General features: G+C 36.8%; 1 protein-coding gene across 1 annotated transcript in view; it reads right to left on the bottom strand.

Moving 5' to 3' along the window:
* The window catches only part of LOC127624709 (neurexin-1-like), a 526,269-nt gene that overhangs the window by 489,150 nt on the left and 23,610 nt on the right, over window positions 1-13,509 (bottom strand). The gene's annotated exons all lie outside the window — the stretch shown is intronic.

The raw sequence follows: 13,509 nt of genomic DNA, 5'->3' as shown, positions 1-13,509 counted from the left end.
AATGCAATGCAGGAAAGTAAATAAACAACCTCCATCTTTTACTCTACAGTATTTCTGATGTTTATTTAGCTATATATTTAATTTTGATTTATTCTTTATTTAAATTGTCAGCAAATGACTAATACTTAACATACAGTACCGATGTTTATTTAGCTATTTATTGCATTTTTATTTATTCTTTATTTTCTCAGAGTTTGTTTCTAGAATTGGTTGACAATGTATAATAATAATGTAAAATATTTTTGATAAAAATTGTTGTTTATGAAATCAGCATTCAAAGTACATTTGCAAAGTCATGTCGGTGCAAAATTGGTGCACAATCCACATAGAAAAGTTGTTTTCATTCCAGCACAAAAATTAACTATATCGGCCACCATACTGGTAATCAGTGAATTTCCCCCCTCTAAAATCAGTATCGTAATTGGGCTCTAGAATCTACATATGCAGATATTTCCATAAAGAATAGCATGCATATAGTAGTGTGTTGCCTTCTTGAGCATCAATGAATGTTTGCACCTTGAGTAATAGTTGTGTATGAGTCCTTCAATTGTCCTAAGTTTCAAAAGCTGGATCTCATTTATACAGTTGAAGTCAGAAGTTTACATACACCTTAGTCAAAACATTTACATTTATTTTTTCACAATTCGTGACATTTAATTGTAGAAAACATTCCCTGTTTTAGGTCAGTTAGGATCACTACTTTATTTTAAGAATGTGAAATGTCAGAATAATAGTAGAGAGAATGATTTATTATAGATTTGATTTCTCTCATCACATTCCCATTGGGCCAGAAGTTTACATACACTTTGTTCTTATTTGCTAGCATTGCCTTTAAATTGCTTGACTTGGGTCAAACCACAATACGTTGCTGGAATTTTGGCCCATTCCTCAGATTTGTAGGCCTCCTTGCTCGCACATGCTTTTCAGTTCTGCCCACAAATTTTCTATTGGATTGAGGTCAGGGCTTTGTGATAGCCACTTCAATAACTTCACTTTGTTGTCCTCAAGCCATTTTGCCACAGCTTTGGAGATATGCTTAGAATCATTGTCCATTTGGAAGACCCATTTGTGACCAAGCTTTAACTTCCTGGTTGATGTCTTGAATGATGCTTCAATATATCCACATAATTTTCCTTCCTCATGTCATATATTTTTTACATTTCTTAATTAACTATTAAACTATAAATTAAAAATGAATAAATATATATATATATATATATATATATATATATTTAAAAAAATATAATAAATATAATATATATATATATATATATATATATATATATATGATAATATTTGGGCAGAGGGGGATATATTTGCCAAAAACACACTTTTAACAGATGACCTAAAATTCTCTCTGATATTCTAATTGTTAAAGTGACTGTGTAACATTACATCTTTGTCATTATCTGTCTGCCTATATCTATGCTTAGCCAGTTGCCAATCATAATTATGCTGTGCAAAAAATAGAAAGAGGAGTCAATTTAATTTCTGTTGACATATCTTAAGGGGGTATAGGATGCACACTATACATTTTAAAGAGAGAGACTACTGGCAAGACAACATAAGAGATAACAAAGTCAGCCAGTATCACAGTAAAACAAAGACTCCCTGGGAGACGCCACTCCTTCAAGTCATGCACAGATAGGGAGACACAGCACTCCATTGTGTTGTGCGCTTAGATAAGCCAGGTGCATTTGCTAAATTGTCCATGCAAGTTGGCAGATGCCCACATCAGTCAGTGGAGTGATAAATGCTGCTTTGTTGGAAATCTCTTTCTTTAGAATACTGTGTCCCCAGGCTTGTCCAGTGCACAGGCAGAAATTTATGACCCACTTCAACATCAAAAAAACCTGCAGGGACCAATGAAATATCAAAAGACAACATCCTGAGGACACCTTGGTGTTTTCAATGATTGTTACAAAGGGGTAGGATTCCATGTAGCTTTGACTTTCATTTGTTTCTGTCCATCGTCCTCCTTTATCATCTGCTCATGTCATGGCTTGCTTTTGCTTTCAGTGTGGCCAAACACTGTAGATGCTTCATCATTATATACGCAAACACTCCCACACCCAAACACACAGAGTACCCCTCCCACCTCTCATTCTATCTCAGATGATGGAGTCATTTGTAATCAGCCTCGACTCTGTTCAAGGTACACCAGACCAATAAACTGCTAATTATTGCACTCAGATCACGTTTATGGTGCTTAACGGAGAGCGGGCTAATGTAAGAATTAATGAAAGTAGGAACCCTTTTCTTTTCTCATGAAGCATAACAAAGAAAACATGACAGCTTGACAGAGTATTAAAGAGCGTCAGGTTGTCATAGAGCCACCTTCCTTTTGTCCAGCAACCATGCAATAGTATGTGTGTGTGGCCAGCTGTCACCATGGATACAACTCCCCTAAGGACCTCACTGTGTACATGCAAAGTGTTGTACAAGTACACACTCACACATACATGCAGGACCTGTCAACATATGCCTGTTCAACATTTTTAAAAAAAAAATAACATTTAAATTCAGACGTTACAAAAGGAAAGAAAATGTCAACTGCAAAAGAAGAAAAGAGCTGTTGTGTGAGACTGAGCTTTTCCTTCACTTTCTGTGTACACAACTTTGAGAACGTGGCAAAGAAGCATTCCGACCGAGCACATTTACAAAACAGGACTTCCTTTCACCCCGAGTTCCAATCCATGTTCTGTACATGTCAAGTATTGGTCTGTACTGTGAATTGCCAAAGGAGCCTCTTTGCAAAAGTCAATAACAGTCATCTGCAGTGAAAATACACTAAGGCAAAACTTCAGCAAAATTACCAGTGCTGGTTAACTTGACCTGACAATATGGCAACACAAAAAATTCCAAGAGAAAAGAGCAGGAGGAAGAAAGCCCAGGCTCTAGTTCTTGCCTCGAGATGTAATGATGGTGCCTGAGAACCTCTTGAAAATTTTCTTTTAACAGCATCTCAAACAATTTGATAGTACAGAATAGTATAGTATAGAACCCGATTTAAACATAATCTTTCAAAAGCACCATCTTGCTTGCTTACATCCATAACCCCTGAGGATTAATCAGAGCTCTCTATTACCAAAAAAAAACCATCATCACATCAGCTAACATGGAATCCACAAGCAGAGAAAGAAAATGATTGTCAGAGAGATGACAACAGCATGTAATACTGCCACCGAAACCCAATGTTTAAGGGGGAGATGAGTAAACAATCCCTTTTCAATGACAAAGGGGTGAAGCAGATGTGACTCGTGCATGAGGCACCATTCCAAACTAAGGATTGCTCATCAAGCAAGCTAATACTCACATATACTTCATATCCTGTGAGGAATGCGGATCTCTCTCCATAAAGGGCACGTTTTGTAGAGCAGATGAGCTCCCGGATGAGTCGGTGGGGCCATAAATTAACAGAAGTGTGCTGATTCTGACTGAACCACTGCTGTTTTAATAATCAACTGGAATCTAAGCAACAAATAAATCAGAGATTTCCTTCTTTCTCCTACACCAGCTTAGAGGTGCAGAGACTACAAGTAAGCTAATGTAGTTTCCATAAAGTGTAAACAGCTCTGTGGCATTTTCAACATTGCTTTATTTCAGCAATCCAACATTGGCTCAACCAATAGTGTCAGTTTTATGATGGCGCTAAATGTTTTTCGACCAATGGCAGATTGGACAAAACAAAACAAATTAGACAATTGTTAACATGACATGTTGTAATGCTGCATTCCATTTAAAGTCAGGTGTGATAGATTCCTACTTCTGACCATATAAGCTTTGTCCAGTGTATAACCTCAATTTGGAACTAAACTCAACTGCAACGCTCCAATTAGCTTAGCAGGTGTCCGCCTGTCAACGGTGAAGTCTATAAGCAACCGAACTACAGAGAATAAACAATAATATGCAATGCTATACATTTGATCTACAGGGGTATGATTGTGGGGAAAAGAAAATATATTATAAATGATCATTTACAGTACCTAGTTTTATGCAATTGTTTTCTTTATTTAAATGTTTAGTTTTTCATGTAATTTAGGAACTTTGCTTACAGGAATAGTTCACCCAAAACTGAAAATTCGATCATTTACTCACCCTTATGCCATCCCAGATGTGTGTGACTTTCTTTCTTCAGTATAACACAAATTAAGATTTTTTGTCAAACATAATGACATAAATAGTTTTAATTTATCACTTAATGTCATACAAAGTCCAGTAAACATAAAAAAGCTAAATCAATATTCGGCGTGAAAAGCTTTGCATTCAAAACTGTATGAATTCTCCTAGGTATGCCTGGACACAATTTTTCTTGGTTGTTGGCAGATAGGATGTTCCAAGCTTCTTGGAGAATTCACTACAGTTCTTCTATCTATTTAGGCTCAATTGCTTCTGTCTCTTTATGTAATCTCAGACTGATACAATGTTCAGTGGGGGGCTTTGTGGGAGCCATGACATCTGTTGCAGGGATCCCCATTCTTCTATTCTAATCTTTTTTATTTGCAAGTCATTTTTGGGAGTCTAACATTTATATTTCCTATTGACATACTAAAGCTGAAGATATAAATAACCAATCTTAAGGCAAATGCTTTTGTGAAACATCTTATGTGCCTAAGAATTTTGCACAGTACTGTACATCGCGGCGGAAAGCGTTGAAAAGTTGCACTTTTGCAAGTAGGAAGTTGGAAATTTAAACTTTCCAATGGAACGCAGCAAAAGAACATGGAGCTATAAAATTAATCAGAAAATGGTCCTGAAAGAATTTGCTAAGAAATTTTTGGCACATATTTAAGTTCTAAATTTGGCATCTTTTCAGTATCTTTCAGACATTGTTCAGTTCTCTAAAGGAGAGAAATGTAATATTGTGGAGTTATATTCTCAGGAGAAAAAAAATTGGGAAGCATGATACTTAAAATCTTCATTCTTTTCTCCTTTAATCTTACTGCTGTCTACCAGAAACAATTGAGATATTAATGAGATCTCATTCGTCAATCATTTAATTTTTTTCCCTAGTTTTTTTAGGAGAGGAGAAGAGAGCAGGAGCAGTTAACCCCCCCAGTGAAGGTTGCTTATTCCCTAAGTGCAGTCATGAGAGACTCTCAAACTCTCCTGAAAAGTTTGCTGGAGCTCACTGCAAGGGAGAGAGAGCATCATGAATCAGCCTGACAGTCAGTGGAATAAAGGGAAAAGCAAGTGATAGAGAAAAGAATGGATAAAGAAGTGTGTTCAGGTGCCCAGTAGTGGAGCTCCAGGCCTGCTGAATTATTTTAATTAGGTATGTGCTCCTGGCTGTCCTTTTTCAGCTCTGCAGCACTTGTATTCCCTGTGCAGACTCCACGCCTTCAATATCCTAATTTTTCTCCCTCTCTGGGTTGTCCTCTCCATTTCCTTCTTCCTCTAATCAGAATTCTTATTCGTTCTCTGTTCCTTTTACAATAGCTCCATCATGAGCCAAATGGGGATTGTAGAGGAAAAACAACATCCAGCTTGTTCGATTATATCCGGCAGGTTAACTAGTAAATATGTCTGGCGGAACACAATCAATTTGCCGTCAATGTTGAGCACAGTGGCTCAACGTTCATGGTATGCAGTGTAAAGACATTAGGGGTTTGCAGAATTACTCATTTAATTCATTTTGATATGTAAATTGTAGAGTCGACTAGTCTAAAAGTAAGAAACCTTCAGAAAACAGTCAAAAAACATTGTTTATCCGACCCATTTTAAATACTTAACCTCTTAACCAGCACCCCTATTTTTGAGAATTTTCTGAAAATGACATACCCAAATACAAATGTCTGTAGCTCCTAAACCATATGGTCCACATTCATAACTCTGATATTTTTTTAAACTAGACACTTGAAACTTTGTTACCCAAGAGTCATATTAATTCAAAAGTAGCATAGGATCAGAGTAAAACAAGGTCAAATTTACATGAAAGTGACTCACGATTTCTATGAATGAACTTCATTTAGGGAAAAATGTATCAGACTTTTATGTTAAAGGCCTGAAAACACCATAAAGATAAAACTGAATGTCTGACCATGTTCTGATTCAAATTTGAAGATGATACTCCCAAAAATGTAGTTTCTGTAAGCTTTTATTCAGGGAAAGTCTAAGCGTCCTTTCCAAAAGGCCATTTGGAGACTCCAAATGGACATCTGGTAACCAAATGACATAAGGAGTAAACACTACATACTACATACATGTATATCAATTCAGAACTGTTCTGCTCATCAAACCACACAAGAAAAAATTATTTCAGCACGACATTTTAACATTTTAACAAAATACTCTTTATTTTGAACAATTCTGATAGCAAAAACAGTGAAACAAAAAAAACTCACTTCATGTATGCATTTCAAAAGTGATCGTTTTACAACTAATTAATAAATTATATAAAAAGAAAACAACATTTGTAATTGCAACAGTGTTTTTTACTCAAATAAATTACAATAAACTGATAATTATAATAAATATCCAATTACTAAAGAAAAAAATAAGCAATTACAGTATTTACAGTATTTATGTTGATCCAAGGCAGTCACTAACATGGTTTGTTACCAACTGGAAACCAAAGCCACTGAAAGACAGGAAAGATAAAGTGTGTAAGCAGAACAAATAAAATTACAACACTGTATGCATGTGTGAGTACTTACGTTTGCTCCAATGGCTCGAATCAGAAGACACCCACTGCAAAAGAGAGAGAAGAGAGAAAGAGAGAGCAAACAAGCAGAACAAAACCAAGCAGAACAAACAAAGTCCAAATAGAATAAATGCATATGATAGCTCACTATAGCAGGAACAAACAAAAAATTTATTCATATACACCTAGAACTGTAATCTCATATCTTGCTAGTCTTCTCCACTGTAATTTTATAATCAAAACCATCTTCACCTGACTTCTTGTAATCCTTTCCTTCCATTTTTGTTATATTATATGCATCATAAATATAATGTGTGTGTGTGTGATATAAATATTATGTCTTTATGTATAATATACAGCTATCACCTAGCTACTCGTGTAGCCTCGTGTCTTTGCTAGTCATTTTATAATCAAAAACATGATATGAACAGAAAAACTGCCAATACTTCATAAACATAAAAACTCAAGACGATGTGTTTCAACTTACCGATCTAATACGGGATCGAGTCCATGGAGAAACATCTCCTCTTCAGCCGAATCGACACTCGACACCGTGCTCTCTCTGTCTAAGATGTCTGTTTCTGCGTCTTTCTGCTGTTCTTCGTCGCTACTCCTCATTACCTCCTCCAAAACACTCTCAACACCACAAAAACTCCTCTTCAGTCGACGATCCATGATGTAGATTGTTAGATATAATGTTAGAATAAATCTGTGCGTTGAAACGAGCTCCGTGTAGCAAAACAATGGTAAAAACTGTGCGCTGCTAGCGTAAAATGACGAAGAGCGTACGCAGTGGACGCACTTGTATTAGACCTATGTATTAGACAGATCTTCTGAGGTAAACTAAGCAAACTGTCAATAACTGCAATCGTGTTTTAGTTGGTTAATACTCCCATCCATCAAAATTTTGCTGACCAGACATTGGGTGGCTTTTATCCAGTCAAAAACCGAGGTGCGAGAGTGACAGGTCCCGCAGCCTGTTGTTGCGCTCCTTCATATTTTGGTCATTACAGAGCCTGTGATTGAAGGAGAGAAACAGGGAATGGCTCATTTTATCGGAAACAGTCCAAACTACGGGGAGAGATGGTTTTGAACATTGGAATACAAATTAGAATCGATATTTCATTGAAAGTGAACATGATGGATTACTCTAACTGGAAGCGCTCATGAAAACTGAGGAGGATATTTCGTTTTTTCCCTATTTTTTTGTTGTTTTGGATTAAAAAGTGGGATGCATTTTGAAGAGTAGACCCTTACATTGAAATGTATGCTGGTGTTTCTTGGATTCGTCCGAACTGATCTGAACCATAGGAGATGAAAGATAAGTATTGCCGTTCATTTTGTTCATATTTACAGGGTCGGTCTGTCAGCATTTAATTTAACCCTTTCCTCTCTGGTGTATTGATTGCAAAAACAAGTTCAGAACGTGATTCTTGAGTGTTTTAGCTTTCAAATGATGCATAGTTTATGATAGTTGATTGAATATTTGTTATAAAACAAAGGTAATAATATTATAAACACGCCCCCATGGCCCGCCCACGCCCCCCTGTTGGTTCTATTCCAATTCCAAAACTAAATTCAGCGAAAGGGGGCATTTATCTGCAGCACGCTTGCCTTGCATTATAATCATTGTACGTTAAATATAGAACACACAATCACTGAATCAATGTTAGTGAATAGTCATATATATTTAAAACAATTGAATGAATAGTGCAGGGCCAATAGAGCAACCCTAACAGCATGTTCTAAATGGAATTCACCAAGTAAAATTTACTTAACATATAAAAACAGTCATTATCAGTTGCTGATAATAACTACACTGTAAAATGTAATAAGTTGACTTTACTTTAAAAAAGTGAGGAAATCAATTGCAAAGTTTTCCCTAGTTCACTTTACTTGAGCCATTTAAGTACTGCCAAATAAGTACATTTACTTGCTTTTGTTTTTGTAAGGTTAACTAACAAGATTTTACAGTGTAAAGTCAGTTTGCAAAAATGTAGTTATTGTAAAGTTAATTCTATCAAACAAAGTTGGTAAATGTAGTTTGTTACATATAAGGGAACAGTGTAGCAGGTATACCAAATCTAAGAAAAAACAAATCTTTCACACCTCTTTCACACTGGACTCGGAATCAAAGCAAAAGTGGATCATATTTTTCTCAGTGCACAAGTTAACAGGTTAGAGCATTCAAATAGAAAGTCTCAGCAGCACACTGGAGCTGCACGTGAGTGGCACTTAAACCTCAGTGCAGTGGGAGTTTCGGCAGTTTTTGCAGAGATGCTCACACTGAATAAAATGGACATTGCACTGTTAATGGACATCATGAAGATGAGTCATGAAGATAAAGTGATTCCAGTCATTGTGTTGTTGTTAGCAATGGTTACCTCTAAAGAAAGACATGCAGCCTCACATGTAAGGACATTGCTGCAAAGAATATTGCACCTGAAAGAACCATTTACCAGATCATCAAGAACTTCAAGAAGAAAGGTTCAACTGCAGTCAAGAAGGCTTCAGGACATCCCAGAGTGCCCAGCAAGCGCCAGGACCATCTCCTCCTGAGGAGTCAGCTACGGAATCGTGTCACCACCAGTGCAGAGCTTGCCCAATATTGAAAGCAAGTTGATGCGAGTGCATCCGCACGCATCAAAGAAACGAAGACTTTAGGACAATGGCCTGGTGTCAAGAAGGGCAGAAAAGAAGCCACTTCTCTCCAAGAAAAACATCAAGGACAGACCGAAATTCTGCAGGAAGTATAAGGATTGGACAGCATAAGACTGGTGCAAAGTTATTTCCTCTGATGAAGCCCCCTTCCGACTGTTTGGGACATCTGGAAAATTGATAGTACGGAAAAGAAAAGGTGAACGCTACCATGAGTCCTGTGTCATGCCAACAGTGAAGCATCCTGAGACCATCCATGTATGGGGTTGCTTTTCATCCAAGGGAGTGGGCTCTCTCACAATTCTGCCCAAAAACACTGCCATGAATAAAGAATGGTATCAAAACGTCCTGCAAGAGCAACTTCTCCCAACGATCCAGGAGCAATTTGGTGATGATCCGTGCATTTTCCAGCATGATGGAGCACTATGTCACAAGGCAAGAGTGATAATGAAGTGGCTCGGAGATCATTACATTGAAATTTTGGATCTGTGGCCAGGCAACTCCCCGGATCTTAATCCCATTGAGAACAGTGGTCAATCCTCAAAAGAAAAAGTAGACAAGCAGAAGCCCACAAATTGTGATCAATTCCGAGCACTAATGAAGCAAGAATCGAGCACCATCACTCAGAATTTGGCCCAGAAACTGATATCCAGCATGCCAGAGCGAATTTCACTGTAAATATTGACTCTTTGCATATATTGAATGTTTTTGCCAATAAAAGCCTTTCAAACTTATGAAATGCGTATCATTGTTTTCCAGTATACCATAGAAACATGTTAAAAAATAATCTACAAATACTGAAGCAGCAAACTTTGAAAAAAACTAAATGTATGTCACTGCCAATATTTTTCGTCATGGCTGTAGAGAGTTTTTGTATTAATTGAAAACAAATGTATTAATTGAAAACAAAAAAAATTTATAAAAAAAATAAAAATAACAAAAACAAAATGTCATTATTTAGCTTAAGCAGACACAGTGTTTTATTATTTAAAACTACAGTATACCACAATTTGTAGCCTTAAACAAACAAAATAAACTACCCTATTATATACAATTAAATAGAGAGCTGGTCTAACCTGTTAACAGCAATACACATACACAGCTGTGTTAATAAATGCAGTAAATTCAGAAATTACCTCAGTCTTGTATTGAAAGACACTTGTATTAAATGCTCAATTACTCTCAACTTTTTACAGTAAGTATTAATTAAAGGAACAAGCATGGGATGCTGAACCTGGCGGCTGGAGAAGATGGTGAGTTAACATTCTTGAAAGTGCAATCTTTTTGTGAGGAAAATACTCAACACTCAGTTTTGACTGTTGTTTGAACAAAGAGATATTGCAATTCAGAGGTTGGCATAATTACTTATTTCTGACTAGGGATGGGCATTTTGGTAATTTTTTCAACTCGTCAAGTACTCAAGGGGCAATTAAATGTTCATAACTGTATATATAATAACATGTCTGACAAAAGTCTATGGCTGCTGCATTGTGTCTTGTTGTTCTAGCGCAACTTCTATTCATTATTATAGGTTGTTATAAAATGGTATGTTACAAAATGTACAAAAGTTTGCATAATCAAAATATAATGCATCATATTTTGTCATTTTGTGAAGATTTGCTGCCCAAATCTGAAAGAATGTGCACAACGTGCATCTGTCTGTTCTTCCTTTAGGTTACCATTGTACTCTTAGTAAGTGCGCACCAGTTTTTTTTAGTGACTGTCTGAACCGTCTCTTTTCAATAACAGGAGATGCTATAACCATTGCATTTTAATATGCGTGTTAAGTTGATGTTCCGTTTTGAAGATTCTGCATTGTGTTCCATTTAACTGCACTCTGTCTAGCTGTTTGAAACACTCGCCTGCTTTACACTGCCACAAGCGCCTGTGTGTGTGTGTGTGTGTGTGTTCCCTCTTTGACACGTTTTTGTTTAGTTGTCAGGTAATTGTCACTGGATTTCCAATGAAGTGAAAAGTCACATCATGCGTGATCACTATTGATCATCGTTTTCCTGATAGATCATTGCTGCCACGTCAGAGTACCCGAGTCCTCGAGTACTCGTGCACATCCCTATTTCTGACTATATATTACTAAGCTATATTAATAAGATTGATCGAGCCAAACCTAGTGATCAAACTGTCTTCTCTTGTGCAAAACATCATTCAGGCTCATCATCTTCCCCTTCCACTAAATAATGATGTATAAAAAGTTGTTGGCTGCCACCAAATTAAATAATGATATTTTAAACAATGCTGCATTAGATTACACCAGCATCATGTAGGCTAAATAGAATTTCATGATGATCATGTTTGTAACACTTAACAATAGCTCACTATTGATAATCATTTTATAACTTTATTTTCTGTCTGAGTGCAGCAATTTCTGCTGCAGAAACACAGCTGGTGTAAAAGCACACACATTGTTTGCAGCAAAATTGTTGTGACGCACTGCTTCGGTATAGCTAATGTACTGCTTCAATATGCAGTGTAAAACAGGCAATTTTCAGAACATACATTTTTGATAAGCAAAATTACATGTTAACATGTAGTATGAGTTAACATGTAGTACATTAGTATATTAGGTTCGTTCAGTATTATGTCCAAAAGAGGCATTTCTCAGTTCAGTGTACTGGTGACTCGTGCACTGCTGTGATCGACTCAATGTACAGTACTGTTGACGCAAGAGCTGCTGTCCCCGGTCACTGTACAGTTGACTCGAGAGCTGCTTTGAGCGACTCAATGTACCGTTGACTCAAGAGCTGCTGTCCCAGGATCAGTATACTGTTGACTCGAGAGCTGTACACTTGATCATCTTCATACGTTGATAAAACAGTAATACAATCAAGTCATAAACATATTTCCAGTATGTTTTATTTGTTACATTCTGCTGTTCAGCAAATTACACTAGAAACATAAATTCCCCCCCCCCCCCCCTTAATTACATGCATGCTCAATATCAGCAGCTCATCAGTTTTCAGTATGTCGGATACATCTAAAAGAGGCGATTCTCAGTTGAGTGAACTGTTGACTCGAGAACTGTCGCAACTGGAGCTTTCAGTCAGATCTGTGAACTAGTTGGAGCGGTTCAGTTCAAAAAAGAGTTAGGAAATGTAGATATCAGCAGTTCTAGGATCATATTACTTCCAGTTATCAGGCACATTCAAGAGACATGTTAAGATAGAGTAACTTGTGGATCAGTGTTGACTCGTGGTGCGAACAGTTTCGAATGATTCAGTCTGAACTGGTGAACTGGTTGAACTCGTTCACTAAAAAGAACCGGTTCAAAATGATTTGTTCATGAACTGCACATCACTACCGTTTTGTCGACTAGTCTTGCGTATCCCTAAGAGACAGTGCAATAGTTTATTAGACTTATTTGACTAAATATGGGCAGTGGGACAGCGAGATACCAACAAATCAGGAGATCATGAAGTTTACTATAGTGGTGGCAATTTTTATTAATTTCAGTGACACGATTATTTTGATTCCGTTCACCAAAAAGATTTATTCAGATTTGTTCAATGATTCGTTCACTGACCATAACTTTAAGTTACACCTTTGCACCTTAAGTTATTGCATTGAACTGAAAGCAGTCATTCTCGGCCAGAACAAGTCTACTTTATTAAATTCTACTAAGAGACTTCAGCGCTGCAGAGTGTTAAAGTATCATAAGCCTTTCCCCACAAATGAAAACAAAGCTTATCTATCATACTGTGAACTGCTGAGCACAACCATTTATCAATCTATACAAAAAAGGACCATAATAATAGCCTAAAAATAATGAGTTTCAACAACAGCCATATTTCATTGTTATGTGTGGTCATCACTCACTTTTCTTGTTGAACGAGAATGACAATATGAACGAAAGACATGCAGCTCCTCCTCTCATTTATGACTGATTCATTCATGGTGGTCGCAAATGAGTTCACCAGTACATTCAGTTGGTTCACATCATGAACGACATGACTGAATGGTTCAATGAAGGAGTGTATTAGTTCAGTGGGTTCAAACAATGTTATGCTCCTTCACAGCCCGCTCTCAAATGCTATTGCCTCATACTAAAGTCTTTAAAAGCATGACAAAAGAAGACAAATAGAATTTTGCATCTCTACAAAAGTACGAAGACACTTTAAAAATAGAGTTTAAACACCAAAACCATTTTCACCACAAATGGCAGGTCTTATTTATCTTATATTCTGTCAAATGCA

Source organism: Xyrauchen texanus, chromosome 31 (genome assembly GCF_025860055.1).
Source record: "Xyrauchen texanus isolate HMW12.3.18 chromosome 31, RBS_HiC_50CHRs, whole genome shotgun sequence".
Lineage (NCBI taxonomy): Eukaryota > Metazoa > Chordata > Actinopteri > Cypriniformes > Catostomidae > Xyrauchen > Xyrauchen texanus.
The sequence above is the reverse complement of the archived record's forward strand: the minus strand, read 5'-3'. Positions and strand labels throughout refer to the sequence as shown.